We start from the raw sequence: 17,767 nt of genomic DNA, 5'->3' as shown, positions 1-17,767 counted from the left end.
GGAGAAATAAAATAATATAACATTCTTACAAACAGAACATTTAAGTGAAAGGTATATAGTCTACAAATGGTAGAGTTCCAAGATGGCTCCATGTTCCATACCACATGGGATGGAAAAGACAGAGATTAATGATGGGCCCAAGAGTGCACAGTTGTTACAGATCTAGATGTGTTAACTTCTGAGTTAGTCTTCCCTTTGGACCATGCTGTCACCAAAAGTTTTGGTGCTAAATGCTTCAATATGTTTGTGACAGGGTCTCTACTGTCATTTTGCTGATAATGATGTTGGTAGTTTTTGTTTTTAAAAATTATGTGACTAACATATGAATATATTCTTATTGCAACAATTTGAAATTATATAATTGTTTCAAGAATGAAATGGAGGCCCTTGAGCTTCTCTCTCTCACTCAGCTAACAGAGTACTGTCTTCACCTTCAATAAATCTGTACTCTTTTTGAAAAAAAAAGAACAAAATGGAAAGTCCTCTTTTCATCTTCTCCTGTTCTCTAGACACTGCTCAGAGGAACCAGATTAGGAGCTGAGACTGATAATCAAGAAGCAAGAATCTTGAATTTGTATGTTTATTGAAATTTGGCAATTGAAACCTGGATTGAGAAGATAAAAGCCTGCTTACAAAACTGTCAACAAGTTTGTTTGACAGTATTGAATCTACGTTTAGGGCATATTGCTCCATTGAACTGAACGTTCTAAAGAGGCTATCTCTAATGCAAGTATTGAACTGACCCCTCATCTGAATATGTGTTTGATATGGAACCCCCCAAACTTAAATTTTTAGTACAAAGAGGTTCAAAATGTAAGAGGCTATCTATATAGTTAAAGTAAGTGTTTTAACTGTGTGACAGATATTATTGAGAGAAATAGAAGTTTGTTTTAGAAGTTTGGCTTAATATTTCCCTATCCTAAAAATGTCACTTATTTTTGAGGGTAAGAGTATGTGAAAAAAATAAAAATAAAAAAGAGAATGTGTGTTTTGCAGGCTTACTGACAGGAGGTTGGGAGCCAACATCCAAGAAGCTAAAGAAGCTGTTTTCTTTAGCGTCACAGCACATGGCAATGAGATCCATGAAATACTTGGCAGCTTCAAAGCATAGTTTCAATTTATATCAGTATGTGCAAAAGATTCTTTGGAAGGACAAACACTAAAACTTATAATCAGGCTATCTCTAGGTAACAGAATTATGAGTGCTTATAATTTTTATTCTCAGGGCTGAGGATATAGCTCAGAGTTAGAATGATCCTGGGTCAATTCCCAGTACCCACCCCACCCCCCCAAAAAAACAGTCTTATTCTTTTGCCATTGTGTCTTTTCTAATTTTTCTGAGGTATAAATATATTAGTTGCATTATTTTTTAAATAATTAAAAATTATCCCATGACTGGGGGTAGAGCTCAGTGGTAGAATACTGGCCTAGTAAGCACAAGGGCCTGGATTTGATCCCCAGCACCACAACCACCAACAAATTATTCCAAAAGAGAGTGATAAAAGAGTATATTCTGCATTTCCCTTAAGTTCAACATCTGCTTCCTTTCTTCTTATATGATTGTTTTATAAATACAAACATGTGTAAACCATGTGTGGTAGTGCACATCTATAATCTCAGCTACTTGAGAAGGTGAGGCAGAAAGATCACAACTATATGAGACTTCTCTCAAAGTAAAAGTTTTAAAAGGACTGGAAATGTAGCTTATTGGCAAAACACTTACCTAGCATGTACAAAGCCCTGGGTTCAATTTCTGGGAACACACACATACATAAACACACACACACACACACACACACACACACACACAAAGTATAAATGTCCCATATATTTTGAAATATCATGAGTTCAAATAAAACTTCTTCTCATTACCCAGAGCAGCAGCATTTGGTGTACATGAATAATTTGGTAAACATTCTTTGATAATTACTACTGGGGCTTGTTTAATCTCTGCTTGGGGATAAAAAGACACAGCTGTAACTTGAGAACTTAATTCTGGGTAAATTGGTCTGCAGACCACCAAATTTGTTTGTTTGATCCTGTTTGCTACACAGATACCAACCTTTTGGGTTTTTGAAGTTCTGCAGAACAGACACAGAAAGAAAAAAAGAAAGCACCTGTATCTACTTTTTGCTCTGGAAAAAGAACACATATCCATAGATATTTAGCATTGAATCTTCTTATTAAAGTACGTAAAGGGTGGTCAGAAATCTAGATTCATATGGACAATTCCCAGATTTAGATACTGTGAGGACATTTTTCTTGAAAAATAGTTTACACTATAAATGAGTGAATTTATAAAATTTATTTCAATAAAGCTTTTTTTAAAAAAAAAATTAAGAGGGAGATAGGGATATAGCTCAGTCATAGAGCACTTGCCTAGCATGTACAAGGCCCTCAGCTCCATTTCCAGCACTGCAAAAAAAATAAAAATAAAAAAAGATAAAATAAAGGTAAGAGGATAGAACACAAGAATTACATGGTAGAATAAAGAAAGCATACTGGGCCCAGTGGCACACATCTGTAATCCCAGCTACTTGAGAGGCTGAGGCAGGAGGATCACAAACAAGTTCAAAGCCAGCCTGGACAACTTAATGAGACCTTATCTCAAAATAAAATTTTAAAAAGCACTGGTGGTAAAGCATGTAGAGGCCATGGGTTCAACCCCAATATCCCCCCCAACACACACACACACACAAACAAAAGAAGATGGGGAGGAGGACTAGAAGAAAGGAAACACACTTCTAGATATGTAAATACAGATTAAATTATAAGGGCAAGTTTTAAGATCTGTGAATGGTATATGGGGTAGGCAGCTTCCAAGATGACCCCAATGACTACTGCCTTCTGGAAGTCACACAGAATTCCCTCCAACATTATAGAATTATTTTCTGTGACCAGTAGAATGGAACAGAAGTAATAGTTTATCACTTCTAAGACTAAGTCATTAAGAATAATGTAGCTTCTGTTCCACTCCCTCTTCCCCCTTCTTTCTCAGGTAATTTTTTTTTTTTTAAAGAGAGAGTGAGAGAGGAGAGAGAGAGAATTTTTTTAATATTTATTTATTTTTTTTTTTAGTTCTCGGCGGACACAACATCTTTGTTGGTATGTGGTGCTGAGGATCGAACCCGGGCCGCACGCATGCCAGGCGAGCGCGCTACCGCTTGAGCCACATCCCCAGCCCTTTCTCAGGTAATTTTCTCTGGGAAAAGCCAGCATCCCTCTGGAGAGCTCGTGTAGTGAGGAAATAAAGCCTCCTGTCATGAGATAATCCTGTGAGTGAAAATGGAAGAATGCTCAATTCAGTCTCAAGTCTTCAGATGACAGCAGCCCCATGTTATAGCTTAAATGCAAGTTCATGAGAGAATTTGCCAGAATCATCCAACCAAGCTCCTCCTAGGTTCCTGGCCATCAGAAGCTATGTGCAATAATAAATATTTGTAGTTTTAACTCTAAAGATGGGTAATTTGTTACACAATTATAATTAAGTAGTATGATAGATCCCAGACTTGAATAATATTACAGGTATTTTGAGAAAACAAAATTTATGAAATTCTATAAAACCTAATTTGCCTTGGACCCTCCCATTTATTAATCCCCTCCTTTCCAAAAGTTTTCAATATGTTTGACTGAAAGATTTTACTCTCCTGTGGAAACATGTTTCTAATTCGATAATGAAAGTTCGTGGAAAATTTATATTTAAGCTGATTATGATTTTTCTCTACAAATATTAAAGTCTTATTCTTAAACACTAGAAATACTTTTCTTATAAAGGTCTGGCATGGTGGTGTATGCCTGTAATCCCAGTGGCTCAGTAGGCTGGGGGCAAAAGGATTATGAGTTCAAAGCCAGCCTCAGCACCAGCGAGGCACCAAGCAACTCAGTGAGACTCTGTCTCTAAATAAAATACAAAACAGGGCTGGGGATGTGGCTCAGTGGTGAGTGCCCCAGAGTTCAATCCCTGGTACCCACCCCAAAAAAGAAATACTTTTTTTATAAGAAATTCATTGTATGAAAAACATAATTTTACATCTAAGAAAGTCCAGATGAGAGCAGTTGACACATTTTAAGACCTCTTTCCATCACAGTATTTTACTTTTTTATTTTTTTTAATGATTTTTATTATGATTTGATAACAGATAATTTTCCTTCTGAACAGCTTCTTCCTATGATTAAATGGCTTATGGAGTCAAGGAACATCAGCTTTTACCCCCAGTTGATTGTATCAAGGTGAACATCTACTAATCCTAAATAGCTGGAATAATGAGTGGGTGGAGTGGGATTAATTTCATTTTGCTATGAATGGCTGTATCTGTGACATGTACATTTGGATGATGCATATAACTGTTTTCATTCATTTAGTAGGAATCAGAGAAAGACTGTTGGGAGAGAGGGAGAAAATGAGTCAGGAGTGCAGAGAAGTCTCTCGACTTCTTCTTGACTCTTATGTACAAGAAGTCAAGAGAGTGTTTCCAGCTCTGTCCTTGTTTATAGATTCCCAAAGGTACTCCTGTGCTCCAACATAGTCTTCTTGTTTTGTTAAGCTAAAGGGGTGCATTGGTGCACACTTGGAATCTCAGCTTAAAAATGAGTTACGTTAAATACAAAAATAATGTAGTAATACATTCTAAAAAGGTTAATTAAGAAAATTGGGAAAGATTTAAGTATACAACTCTTTTTCGCAGCACTGGATACACTAAACATTCAACCACAAAATACTAATATATTCATTATAGAGCCAATACAAATCATGTTGTAGAGGAATGTTAGGGAAGAATTCCATGTTAGTGAGATCCTCTGCAACTTAATGAGATGCTATCTCAAAATAAAAAGGAATGGAGATGTGGCTCAATAGAAAATCCATAAATCCCAGGAAAGAAAGAGACAGAGAAAGAGAGAGGGAGGGAGAGGGAGGGAAGGAAGGAGAGAAGAAAGGAAGAGAGATATGTATATAATACATGTGAATGAAAAAGCAAGTTTGGGATGGTTCTGTGCTGTTGGAGATGTAGCTTAGTGGTAGAGCACTTACCTAGCATATGCAAGATCCTAGGTTCATGCCCAGCCCAGAAAAAAACAAAAACAAAACTCCCCAAGGAAGGTTCTATTCCTTTGTATTTAAATTATATATATAGGCATAACAATGATGACATCCTATAAACAAAAATGTCAACAGTGGTTCTTTCTGGATGGTGGAATTGTAAAAATTTTTATTTCCTCCTTAAAAACAAAAAAATCTCACCAGGCATGGTGGTACATTCATATTAAGAAAAAAGATAGACCTCCCATAGGCAGCTAAGAAAAGGGTCTTGAGGAAAAAAATTAGGAAAAGTGGATTAGGAAATCAAACTTATGACCCCAGCTATTTCTAGCCTCAAGGTCAATTCCTTAACAGCCCCTGACATAACCATCCCCAAAAGGTACTTCTCTTGCACCAAAAGACCTTCACCCCCCACTCTTACGCTGATTAAGGCTTAAAAATCATTTTTCTCTTCTTCGGTCTCGGACCTAAGTCGCGGCGACATGGGTAAACGCACTAAGAAAGTCGGAATCGTCGGTAAATATGGGACCGGCTATGGTGCCTCCCTCCGGAAAATGGTGAAGAAAATCGAAAGCAGCCAGCACGCCAAGTACACATGTTCCTTCTGTGGCAAAACCAAGATGAAAAGACGGGCTGTGGGGATCTGGCACTGTGGTTCCTGCATGAAAACAGTGGCTGGTGATGCCTGGACCTACAACACCACTTCTGCCATCACAGTCAAGTCTGCAATCAGAAGACTGAAGGAATTGAAAGACCAGTAGAAAGTTCTACCATATAGCAAAATTGTGGTTTGTTTGTTAATTGTATTAACTGGATGTTCTGATGTGAATTGTATTAATATTGCCCTTTCAAAAGATTTGTAAATTGAAGCCCTTCTAATTTGAATTGGAAAATTTTGCTAGATGGGTTATTGTAATTCAGGTCTTTTTTCTTCAGTAGTCAGATGATAATGGCAGGAAACTAAGTCTTATGGCTTAGTATATACTCAGCTTTTTTTGTTTTTTTAAAACACTGTTCAACTACTCCGAGATACATTGATATTGTACAAAATTTGTTTTAAAGGTAAAATATGCTAAAATACACAAAGGATATACATAAAAAAATAATTTTTCTCCTAGTTTGTTGAAAAAAGCAAAATAGAGAGTTGGTTGGCCCCCTTTCTAAATCCTATACCCACAATCATCTATAGGGACAGAGCAAGCCCATAAAAACCTAGACAACAGGCAGCTGTTGGCATCCTACTCTTGGGAACCCTCCTCCTTCTTCAGGAGCTCTGCTTCTGTCACTCTAATAAATTCTGTTTCTTTGACCTCAAAATTTTGTGTGCATGGTTTCATTCTTTGAATTTGTGAAACAAAGTACCCCCTTTCACCCTCCATGTTACACTATGATCATAGATACTCCAGGGGCTGAGGCAGGAAGATTGCAAGTTCCAGGTTGGCTTGGGAGGCCCTGTCTCAAATGAAATAATAGGGATTCACTGGGGATGCAGCTTAGTGCCAAAGCGCTAGCCAGGCATGTGTGAAGTTCTGCCATTTGACCCAGCTATTGCCCTTCTCGGACTATTCCCTGAAGACCTTAAAAGAGCGTACTACAGGGATACTGCCACATCAATGTTCATAGCAGCACAATTCACAATAGCTAGACTGTGGAACCAACCCAGATGCCCTTCAATAGATGAATGGATAAAAAAAAAATGTGGCATTTATACACCATGGAGTATTACGAAGCACTAAAAAATGACAAAATCATGGAATTTGCAGGGAAATGGATGGCACTAGAGCAGATTATGCTAAGTGAAGCTAGCCAATCCCTAAAAAACAAATGCCAAATGTCTTCTTTGATATAATGAGAGCAACTAAGAATAGAGCAGGGAGGAAGAGCAGGAGGAAAAGATTAACATTAAACAGAGACATGAGGTGAGAGGGAAAGGGAGAGAAAAGGGAAATTGCATGGAAATGGAAGGAAACCCTCATTGTTATACAAAATTACATATAAGAGGTTGTGAGGGGAATGGGAAAATAAACAAGGAGAGAAATGAATTTCAGTAGATGGGGTAGAGAGAGAAGATGGGAGGGGACGGGAGGGGGGATAGTTGAGGATAGGAAAGGTAGCAGAATACAACAGTCACTAATATGGCATTATGTAAAAATGTGGATGTGTAACCAATGTGATTCTGCAATCTGTATTTGGGGTTAAAATGGGAGTTCATAACCCACTTGAATCTAATGTATGAAATATGATATGTCAAGAGCTTTGTAATGTTTTGAACAACCAATAAAAAAAAAGAAAAAAGAAAGAAATAAATCTGTCCTCAATAAGGAATTTGCACATTTTGTGCATTAAAAATAAATGAAGAATATCATCAATATTTGGGAGTAAAGAGAAGGAAGATGGCCCAATAGAGGCTCTCAGCACTAATCTGAACCAACAACTGTGTAGCTGCAGGTTGAGGTGGGTGGAGTTGGAGTCATAGGAAAGTGCTGGAATGCCACCATAGAGAGTTAATGACCCAAAGAAACCCAGATATATTGGGTTTTAGAGTGAATGGAGAAATAGAACACCAACACTAACTTGGCAGCTCCACAGGGGAGAGGAAGTTCCCCATCAGCTGGCTGAAAGTTCATTCCTATGATCTCCAGTAGTGCAGAGTCTGTCACCTGGCAAATGTACAGGCTGAACAGACAAGGAAATCTGGGTGCATAGCAAGCTGGTGCAAGAGAAGAGTTCTCAGCACTTCCCACTATATCCATACATGCCCTGGTGGGAGCCATCTTAAGAAGGGTCCCATCGCCTGAGCTTACAGCTTGGGAGATATATATATATATATATATATATATATATATATATATATATACACACACACACACACACATACATACATATATATATACACACACATACATACATATATATATACACACGTACATACATATATATGTATATATACATATATATGTATATACACACACTTCCAAGATTTAATGGCCTGTTCTCTTCACTGGCTGAGCAGGCACTCACCCCAACATGAGTTTGGTCCCAAGGAAGTGACTCTAACACAAATCCATTCAGTAGTCTAGGCAGTGAGAAGTTTGGTCCTGGAGAGAGAGGAAGTGGAAAGTGCTTCCATTTAAGATTAGTGGTTTGGCTTCGGTGATGAAGAGAGACCAGCTGGGCGCACAGGGCTGGGACCAGCAGATCTCTTAGTTCCTACTCCCCATCCCAGCACAGATCCCATTGGCTCAGTTGCTCCCTCCTCTTCATTCAGGAGGATATGCTGCCCTGCCCTGTCATGGGTAGCTAGGACATTTGCCACACCTCCAAACACACTGACTGAGGGTCTCAGAACCATGGGAGCACAAACTGGATCAGTCCGCTGACTCAGTAGGAAACAGTGGCTGGCAGGCAGCTCCTACTCTTGCTGTGTCCTGCCCCCATGTACAAGAATGGTTGTACCTGCTGTGGACATTTTTGCTTCAGCCCACATGGTTGGGCAAGAAGGGCAGAATTCAGCCTACAAACTACCCTGACTGGTCTACCTCGTTTGGCCTGGAGCTGAGAGTGAACACACCAACTGCAGCTATGGCTGACTAAACTGCCCCCTACTCCCAATACCTGGTGAATTTCAAAAGTAAAATTGGAGGTCCTGGAAAGAAATGTTTCCATTTAAAAAATCTTAGCAAGACAGAATACTTTTGGGGTTTTGTTGGGGTTTTTGTTTTGTTTTGTTGCATTTGTTTTTGTTTTTGTTCTATGTTGTTTTGTTTCCATTATTTTTTCCATAATTTTATCTATTTTTTTCAATTCTTTAATTGGGTTTTCGCTTTTCAACTATCTCATTCTTATTTCCTTTTATTTCTTTATCTCTTCATTTCTTCTTATGACTTTCTGCCCTTCTACCTTTTTCAATTTTACTGGAATTTTAATTTTAATTTTTAATGCAATATTTAACTTTTCAGTCTATTCTGTGTTACTATTGCTTCTCTCATCTCTATGGTCAATAATGTTGTATACATTCTTAAGTAGGTTTTTATAATACATCAATATCTGGTTTGTTTAGAAGTTGTTACCATCACTGGTAGCCTATTGACTCCTTTCAAAGTGGTGCTAGAAATTGAACCCAGCACTTTGAATATGTTTGGTGGGTGCTTTGATGTTGAGTTCCATCTCCAAATCACTTGAGAGAAACTGTACCTTACTCCATACATAAAACTTTGATGGATACCTTAGCTTAAAGAATAGGGAAGGAAAAAGGCTCCCAGCTGATGGCTCAACCCAAGTAGGTACAAATGGGGTTCAAAGATCCACAACCAGACAATCACCCCTCTCAGCAACAACAGAGAAAAATACAAAACGGTTGTCCCCAAAGAGCCCTAGCATAGGTTGCTCCCAAGTTATCTGACAGCACAATGCTAACAAAACTATAGACTGTGAGAATAAGCACAGAGAGTATACATAATATACTCCACTGTCGTGCCTACCTGAACAAGCAAAAAGACTCCACTTATGCAAGTCCTACAGAGGAAACAAGTCCCTCAGGTTCTGACACAGGTAACAGAGAGTCAAAATCCACTAAGCATAATTCAAGAAGCCACAGGAGAACTGTAGTATGTAGTCCACCTAGAATTAAACTCAACTCTACACAACAAACCAATATTCCAGGGAACATTAGCAAAAGAAGCCCACTCACTAAGAAGACCCTCACATAATAGCGGAAAAGACATCCATTGCTACAGATGCACAAATCTCAACACAGAAGCATAAGAAACATGAAAAAATAAGGCAGCATGTCTCCTCCAAAAGTTCATAACTCTCATGTAACTGAATCCATTGAACTCATCAAAGGGATAAAATGCTGGAAAAGGAATTGAAAAATTTGATTGTCAAGGTGATCAATGAATTCAAAGAAGACACAAATAAACAGCTGAGTAAGTTAAGGAAGAAAATGCAGTATATTAAAGAACAAGTCAATAAACTGAGCACAGTGGTGCACACCTATAATCCCAGTGACTTGGGAGGCTGAGTCAGGAGGATGGCAAGTTTGAGGCCAGCCTCAACAATTTCACAAGACCTTGTCATAAGACAAAAAATTAAAAAGGGCTGGGAATATAGATCCACTAGTGGTAAAAGCACCATTGGGTACGGTACTGCAAAACGAAAAAAGAAAGGTCAATGAAAAGAGATTATGAAAAAACCAAACCTTATAAATAAAAAACTCAACAAATCAAGTAAAAAACTCATTTGAATGCTTCACCAATATGCTATCCATGAAGAAGAAAAATTTACCAGTGCTTGAAGACAAGATGTATGAAGTAGCACATTCTGACAGTAATAAAAAAAAAAGAAAGAATGAAAAACACAAACAAGAACAAAGGGAGTGATTAAGAAGAAAACAATCATGTTAATCATAGGTGTAGAAGAAGGAGCAGAGGAAAAGGCTAAAGCATAGAAAATCTATTCAGTGAATAATAATAGAAAATTTCCCAAATTTTTGGAATGATGTGGACATCTAAGTACTAAAAGTATTTAGAACCCCAAATAGACATGACTAGTAAAGAAACTCTCTGTAACACAGTAAACTGCCACTAGTACAGAACAAAGAAATAATATTAAAATATTCTTAATTATTATATTATAATTTTATTATTCAAAGAAAGAATAATAAAAATATTAAAAACTGGGCAAATGGTGTATTCCTGTAATACCAGTAACTCCAGAGACTGAGAAAGGAGGATCACAAATTCTAGGCCAGCTTGAGCAACTCAGCAAGATCCTCAGCAGCTTAGCAGGACCCTATCTCATTAAAATTTTTTAAATTTAAAAAATAAAAAATGGTGGGAGATTTAGTTCAGTGACAAAGTGCCCCTGGATTCAATCCCCAATATGGAGGGTGGGGAGCTGCAGGAGTACCAAGTCACATTTAAATGCAAACCCACCAGAGTCACAGCAGCTTTCTTAGAAGAAACTTTGAACACGAAAAAATAAAGCAGCATGACTCCTCCAATAGTTCATAACCGTAGATAACTAAATCCATAGAACTCATCAAAAGGATAAAACGGAGAATATAGATTGATGTATTTCAAGTCGTAAAAGAAAATAATTGCCAACCTAGATTACTATACCCAACATAATACTCTTCAGAATTGAAGAAGAAATAAAGACCTTCTATGATAAGTTTAAACAAGTAGAATTCATGACACTTAAACTGGCCTTATAGAAGATACTTGAAGAAATTCTACACCCAGAAAAGGAAGAAAGATAAACATGATGTCAAGAGCACAGAAAAGAATAAATCTAAAAGAATAGATAAACAAATGCAAATTAGCAAAGAATCAAACATATTAATACAGAAAAATATCAAACCTCTAAGATGAATGAAAGGAAGCAACAGAATAATCAAAACAACCAAAAGAAAAACAACAAAATGACAGGAGCAAATAAATACCTTTCAATAATAACCCCAAATGTAAATATTCTTAATTCTCCAGTTAAAATGCAGATAGCTGATTACATTTAAAAACAAGACCAGGCACATTGGCACACAACTATAACCTTAGTGATTTGGGAGGCTGAGGAAGGAGTATCTCAAGTTCAAAGGCAGTCTAAGCAAATTAACAAGGCCTAAATGACTTAGTAAGACATTGTCTCAAAATAAAAAAGGCTGGGGATGTGACTCATCCCTGAATTCAATCCTTAGTGAATAATAATTATATAAAATTTTTAAAAAGACCCAGCTGTTTACTGATTGCAGGAAACTCACTTCACTTTCAAACACATACACAGACTAAAACTGAAAGAAGGGAGAATAATATTCTGATCAAATGGAATTTGAAAGCAAACAGGAGAAGCTATACTCATATTCAACAAAGTTGACTTCAAGTTAAAATCGGTCAGAAGAGACAAAGAAGGTCACTACATATGAATAAAGGGAATAATCAATCAAGAAGATAAAATGATAGAAAAAATATATATGCATTGAATGTCAAAGCACCTAATTTTATAAAACAAATACTACAGAACTTAAAGGGAGAGATAAGTCCCAATACAGTTCTAGTGGGTAACTTCAGTACCCCATTTTCACCAGTAGATAGATCTTCCAGACATTATAAAAGGGGAGTTTATAGCTTTAAGTGCCTATATTAAAAAAAAAAATAGAGAGATATAAGGAAAAAAAACCTAATGATATACCTCAAGGCCTTAGAAAAACAGGAACAAACCAGACCCCAAATCAATAGAAGGAAAGAAACAATAAAAATCAGAGCAGAGGGCTGGGGATGTGGCTCAAGCAGTAGCGCGCTCGCCTGGTATGCGTGCAGCCCGGGTTCAATCCTCAGCACCACATACCAACAAAAGATGTTGTGTCCGCCGAGAACTAAAAGATAAATATTAAAAAAAAAAAAAATTCTCTCTCTCTCACTCTCTCTTTAAAAGAAAAAATTTAAAAAAATCAGAGCAGAAATACATGAAATAGATACTAAAAGGTCAATAGTTGATTCTTTGAGAACACTAATAAAATTGACAAACCCTTAGCAAAACTAATCAAAAGATAGAAAAGATCCAAATACATAAATTTAGAGACAAAAAAGGGGATTACAACAGATACCACCGAAATCCAGAAGATAATTAGGGAATATTTTGAAAAACTATATGCTAAATAATTGAAAAATCTAGAAGAAATGTAAAATTTTCTGTGTACATATGACCTAACAAAAATTGGACCAAGAGTATATAGAATGCCTGAACATATTAATAACAAACAGTGAGCAAAGCAGTAATAAAAGTCTCCCAACCAAGAAAAGCTCAGGACTGGATAGATTTACAGCTGAATTTTACCATACTGTTAAAGAACTTATACCAATACTCTTCAAACAATTCCATATAATACAGAGGGAATTAACCCTTCCAAACTCATATTAAGAAGCCAGTATTATCCTGCTACTGAAACCTAACAACATAATAAAAAGAAAAAAGAGGGGCTGGGGATGTGGCTCGAGCGGTAGCGCACTCGCCTGGCATGCGTGCGACCCGGGTTCGATCCTCAGCACCACATACCAACAAAGATGTTGTGTCCGCCGAGAACTAAAAAATAAATATTAAAAAAAAATTCTCTCTCACTCTCTCTTTAAAAAAAAAAAAAAAAAAAAAAAAAAAAAAAAAGATAGAAAGGAAGAATTTGAAGGAAAGAGGAAGGAAAGAAAGGAGGAAAATTGTAGATCAATATCCTTGATGAAGATAGATGCAAAAAAAATCCTCAATAAAGTTGGGAACGTAGCTCAGTGGTATAGTATAGCCCTGGGTTCAATTTTAAGCACTGCAAAAATTTAAAACAAATTAATAAATAAATCCTCAATAAAATGCCTGCAAATAAAATTATAGTAAAAAGAACATGCATCATGATCAAGTTGGCTTCATTTCAGGCATGCAAGTCTGGTTCAATATATGCAAATCAATAAATGTAATACAGCACATAAATAAATAAAGAATAAAAATCACAGGATCATTTCAAAAGATGCCGAAAAAGTCTTTGGTAAACTCCAATGTCACTTCATGACAAAATCCCTAAATAAACTAGGTGTGGAAGGATCATACCTCAACATAGTAAACATTATATATTACAAACATACTGCCAACATACTGAATGTGAAAAAAAAATGAAAGCATTTTCTCTAAAATCTGGAGTGGGCCAAGGGTATCCACTCTCACCTCTCTTATTCAATATAGTATTTAAAGTTTTAGCTACAGCATTCAGGCAAGAGAAAAAAATAAAAGGGATACAAATAGGAAAGGAGGAAGTCAAATTATTTTTGTGTATAGATGATATGATTTTATACCTAGAAGAACCTCAAATTCACCAAAAATCTTTTAGACTGATAAATAAATTCAGCACAGTAGCAGAATACAAAATCAGCATACAAAAATTTGTAGTTTCTAAACAACTTAATGAGACCTTGTTTCAAAAAAAAAAAAAAAAACCTAAAAAACCAAACCAAAACAACAACAACAACAAAAAAGGGGGGGGGCTGAAGATGTGACTCAGTGGTTAAGCACCCTTGGGTTCAATTCCTGGTACAAAAAAAAAAAAAAAATGGTGGCTTTCCTGTACACTAATAATGAGCTTGAACTTGTTGAAAAAGAAATCAGGAAAATCCCATTCACAATAGCCTCAAACAAAACAAAGTAAACTAACAAATGAAACCTAGAAATAAACCTAACCATAGAAGTAAATGAACTATACAATGAAAATTATACAATACTAGAGAAAGAAATTGAAGAAGACACTAGAATATGGAAAGACATTCTATATTCATGGATTAGGAATTAATATTAAATAAAATGACCATACTACTGAAAGCAATCTATAGATTCAATGAAATCCCCACATGAATGTCAATAACATTCTTTACAGAACTTAAAAAAAAACAATTTCAGGGGCTGGGGATGTGGCTCAAGCGGTAGCGCGCTCGCCTGGCATGCGTGCGGCCTGGGTTCATTCCTCAGCACCACATACCAACAAAGATGTTGTGTCCGCCGAGAACTAAAAAATAAATATTAAAAATTCTCTCTCTCTATCTCTCTCTCTCCTCTCTCACTCTCTCCTTGAAAAAAAAAAATTTCAAAATTCCTATGGAAGCATAAAAGCCAAAGCAATTCTGAGCAAAAACAACAGGGCCAGAAGCATCACAATATGTGACTTTATAATATACTACAGAACCAGAGTAACAAAAACAGCATGGTATTGGCATAAAAATAAATACACAGACTAATAGAATATAATAGATGACCCAGGAATAAACCCATATATCTATAGCCATCTGATTCTCAACAAAGGAGCCAGAAACATATTGGAGGAAAGAGAGCCTCTTCAGCAAATGATGCTGGAAAAGTTGAACTTCCACATGTAGAAGATTGAAAATAGATCCCTATCTCTCATCTTGCCAAAAATCAACTTAAACTAGGCCTGATGGTACATACAAAAAATCCCAGCAACTTGGCAGGCTGAGGCAGGAGGATCACAAATTTGAGGCCAGCCTCAGCAAATTAGTAAGACCCTGTCTCAAATTAAAAATAAAAAGGGCTGAGGATGTAGCTCAGTGGCAAAGTGCCCCTTGTTTTCAATTCCAGGTGCCACCCCCAAAAAATATCAACTTAAAAAGCATCAAGGAGAGTGGTATTATGATGCACGCCTTTTTAAGTTGATCATACAGCAACTCAGGAGGCTAAGGCAGGAGAATCACAAGTTCAAAGCCAGCCTCAGAAATTTAGCAAGGCCCTGAACAACTATTCAAGACCCTGTCTCAAAAAATATAAAAAATAAAATAAAAATTTTAAAAAGCCAACCAATTAATTAATGTTTAAAAGTGTGTAAACCAATACTTCTCAAAAGAAACATGAATGGCCAATAAAAATGTGAAAAAATGATCAACATCTTAGCCATCAGGAAAATGGAAATCAAATTATATTGAGAGGGGTGGGAATATAATTCAGTTAGTAGAGTGCTTGCCTAGCATACACAAAACCCTGAGTTCAATCCCCAGCAGCACCACCGGGGGGGAAAAAAAAAAAACCTATATTAAGATTCCATCTCACCCAAGTCAGAATGGCTATTATCAGACAACCAGACAACAACAACAACAAAATACCCAAAGGTTAAAGGGCAAAAGGAAACCTTACATATTACTAGTAGTATTGTAAATTAAGACAGACACTATGAAAAACAGTATGGAAGTTTCTTTAAAAACTAAAAACAGATCTGCCAGGCAATCTAGTTATATCACTCCTGGGTATATATCCAAAGAAATCAAGGTTAGCACACTGTAGATTGATATCTATATTGCAGTGGCATTCACAATAGCCAAGTTATGAGATCACCCTGGATGCCTGTCAATCAATGAATGTGTAATAAAAATGTGACACATATATATACATAACAGAGTATTCTTTAGCCATAAAGAAGAATGAAATTTTGTTTGCTTCAGCAGCACATATACTAAATTGGACTCACACACACACAAAAAAAAATGAACAGGTTCCTGTGTAAGAATAACATGCAAATTTGTAAAGCATTTCATATTTAAATTTAAAAAGAATTAAATCAAGACATTTGCAGGAAAATAGAAGGAATTAGATATCATCAAGCAAAATAAAACTCAAAAAGACAGATATTACGTGTTTATTCTCAGATGTAGAATCTAGAAAGAAAGAAAAAATGGAAGCTACATGAAAGTAAAAGGGGGAATATTAGGGAAGGGGAAGGTACTCGGGGGACAGAGGGCATGAGGGAGGATGGATATGATCAAAGTATGTTATATGCATATATAAAATTATCACTATGAAACCCATTATTTTGTACAATTAACATGCATTGTTAATTATTAAAAACCAAATTTTCACACCAAAATGAACATTAAAATAATAGTTGGAATATTGATTGGTCCATAGTTGAGTAAGAAAATTGAAAGAGTAAAAGTTAAAAAAGAGAGAGCTCAGCAATAACTTAACATCAAGTGAAACCAGATAGTATGATGGTCATGAGAATGTGAAACAAGAAAAAAACCTCCTGCAATGAATTATAATTTGATTGTCACAGTTATATTAAGTAGATAAACAGGCTTATAACAAGTAATTAGATAAACAAGATGTGGTTTGTAAGGGTTCACTCATTCTCTGTCAGCAACTAGTCACTGTCTCAAATATCACTCATATAGTAATAGTTTAATCCAAAGTGCAAATCAAACAGATAACAAACATACCCTGAAGGGATGATGTTTGCTAAAATCTAAGCACACTATGAGACTGTGATTTATATTTAAAGCAAATGGTTAAAAAGTACCAAAAAGAAAATATTCAATGGAAAAGTAGAAAATGATCAGATTGGGTTTTGAAAATATTTTTGCAAAAACAGATTATCTAAACAATGACTTATTCAATACAAAAATTAAAAATTAAACTCTTTCTCTAAATACCTGTTTGGCATCTCACCCCTTCTAACAACCTATTTTATACCACACAACTTCAATCACAAGATGGAGTTGGCAGTGTTTCAGAAATGCTTTTCAACAGTACAAAAACCTTTTTTTGGAAACTAGGATTAGCTTACCACAAATATGGGTATGTAAAAGTAGGCACTGAGTTATGCAATATTTATTCAAGTAAAATTCTTCCAATATTTTCTGGAAGAGAAGTACTTTTCAATAATGCCATTCTGTGGACCAACATCTTAGAGAAGAAAGTACTAATATGTGTTCCTTTTTTTTTTTTTTTTTTAAGAATGGTCTCAAGTATTTAAAATGAATAAAACTGTAAAAGTAAGACATTATCAGATTTCTATGTAGTCAGTGATTAATTTCAATAAATTTTATTTAAAAATAGGACAAACTTGAAATTTTTTATATTAATCTTCTTTTTTTTTTTTTAAATATTTATTTATTTATTTTTTTGGTGGACACAACATCTTTGTTGGTATGTGGTGCTGAGGATCGAACCCGGGCCGCACGCATGCCAGGCGAGCGTGCTACCGCTTGAGCCACATCCCCAGCCCCATGAATCTTCTTTCCACTAGGTTTCTCCCAGTTTTTTAGGTCTGGAAAAAAATTTACATACTTGGAATCTACAAGTTTAAAATTTTTCTCCTTCTGTTTGCTCATAGCAAGTGCATTGCTTGTTAGTAATTAATGTTCCTTTACATTAATTTGTATATTGACCCATCTATACACTGTTTCTGTCTCTATT

General features: G+C 36.0%; 1 pseudogene; it reads left to right on the top strand.

The window, feature by feature from the left end:
• Window positions 1-5,520: 5,520 nt before the first annotated feature.
• On the top strand, window positions 5,521-6,134 carry LOC144254007 (large ribosomal subunit protein eL43 pseudogene; annotated as a pseudogene).
• The last annotated feature ends 11,633 nt before the right edge of the window (window positions 6,135-17,767 follow it).

This window comes from Urocitellus parryii, chromosome 1, assembly GCF_045843805.1.
Source record: "Urocitellus parryii isolate mUroPar1 chromosome 1, mUroPar1.hap1, whole genome shotgun sequence".
NCBI classification, from domain to species: domain Eukaryota; kingdom Metazoa; phylum Chordata; class Mammalia; order Rodentia; family Sciuridae; genus Urocitellus; species Urocitellus parryii.
This window is presented reverse-complemented; position numbering and strand designations above follow the sequence as displayed.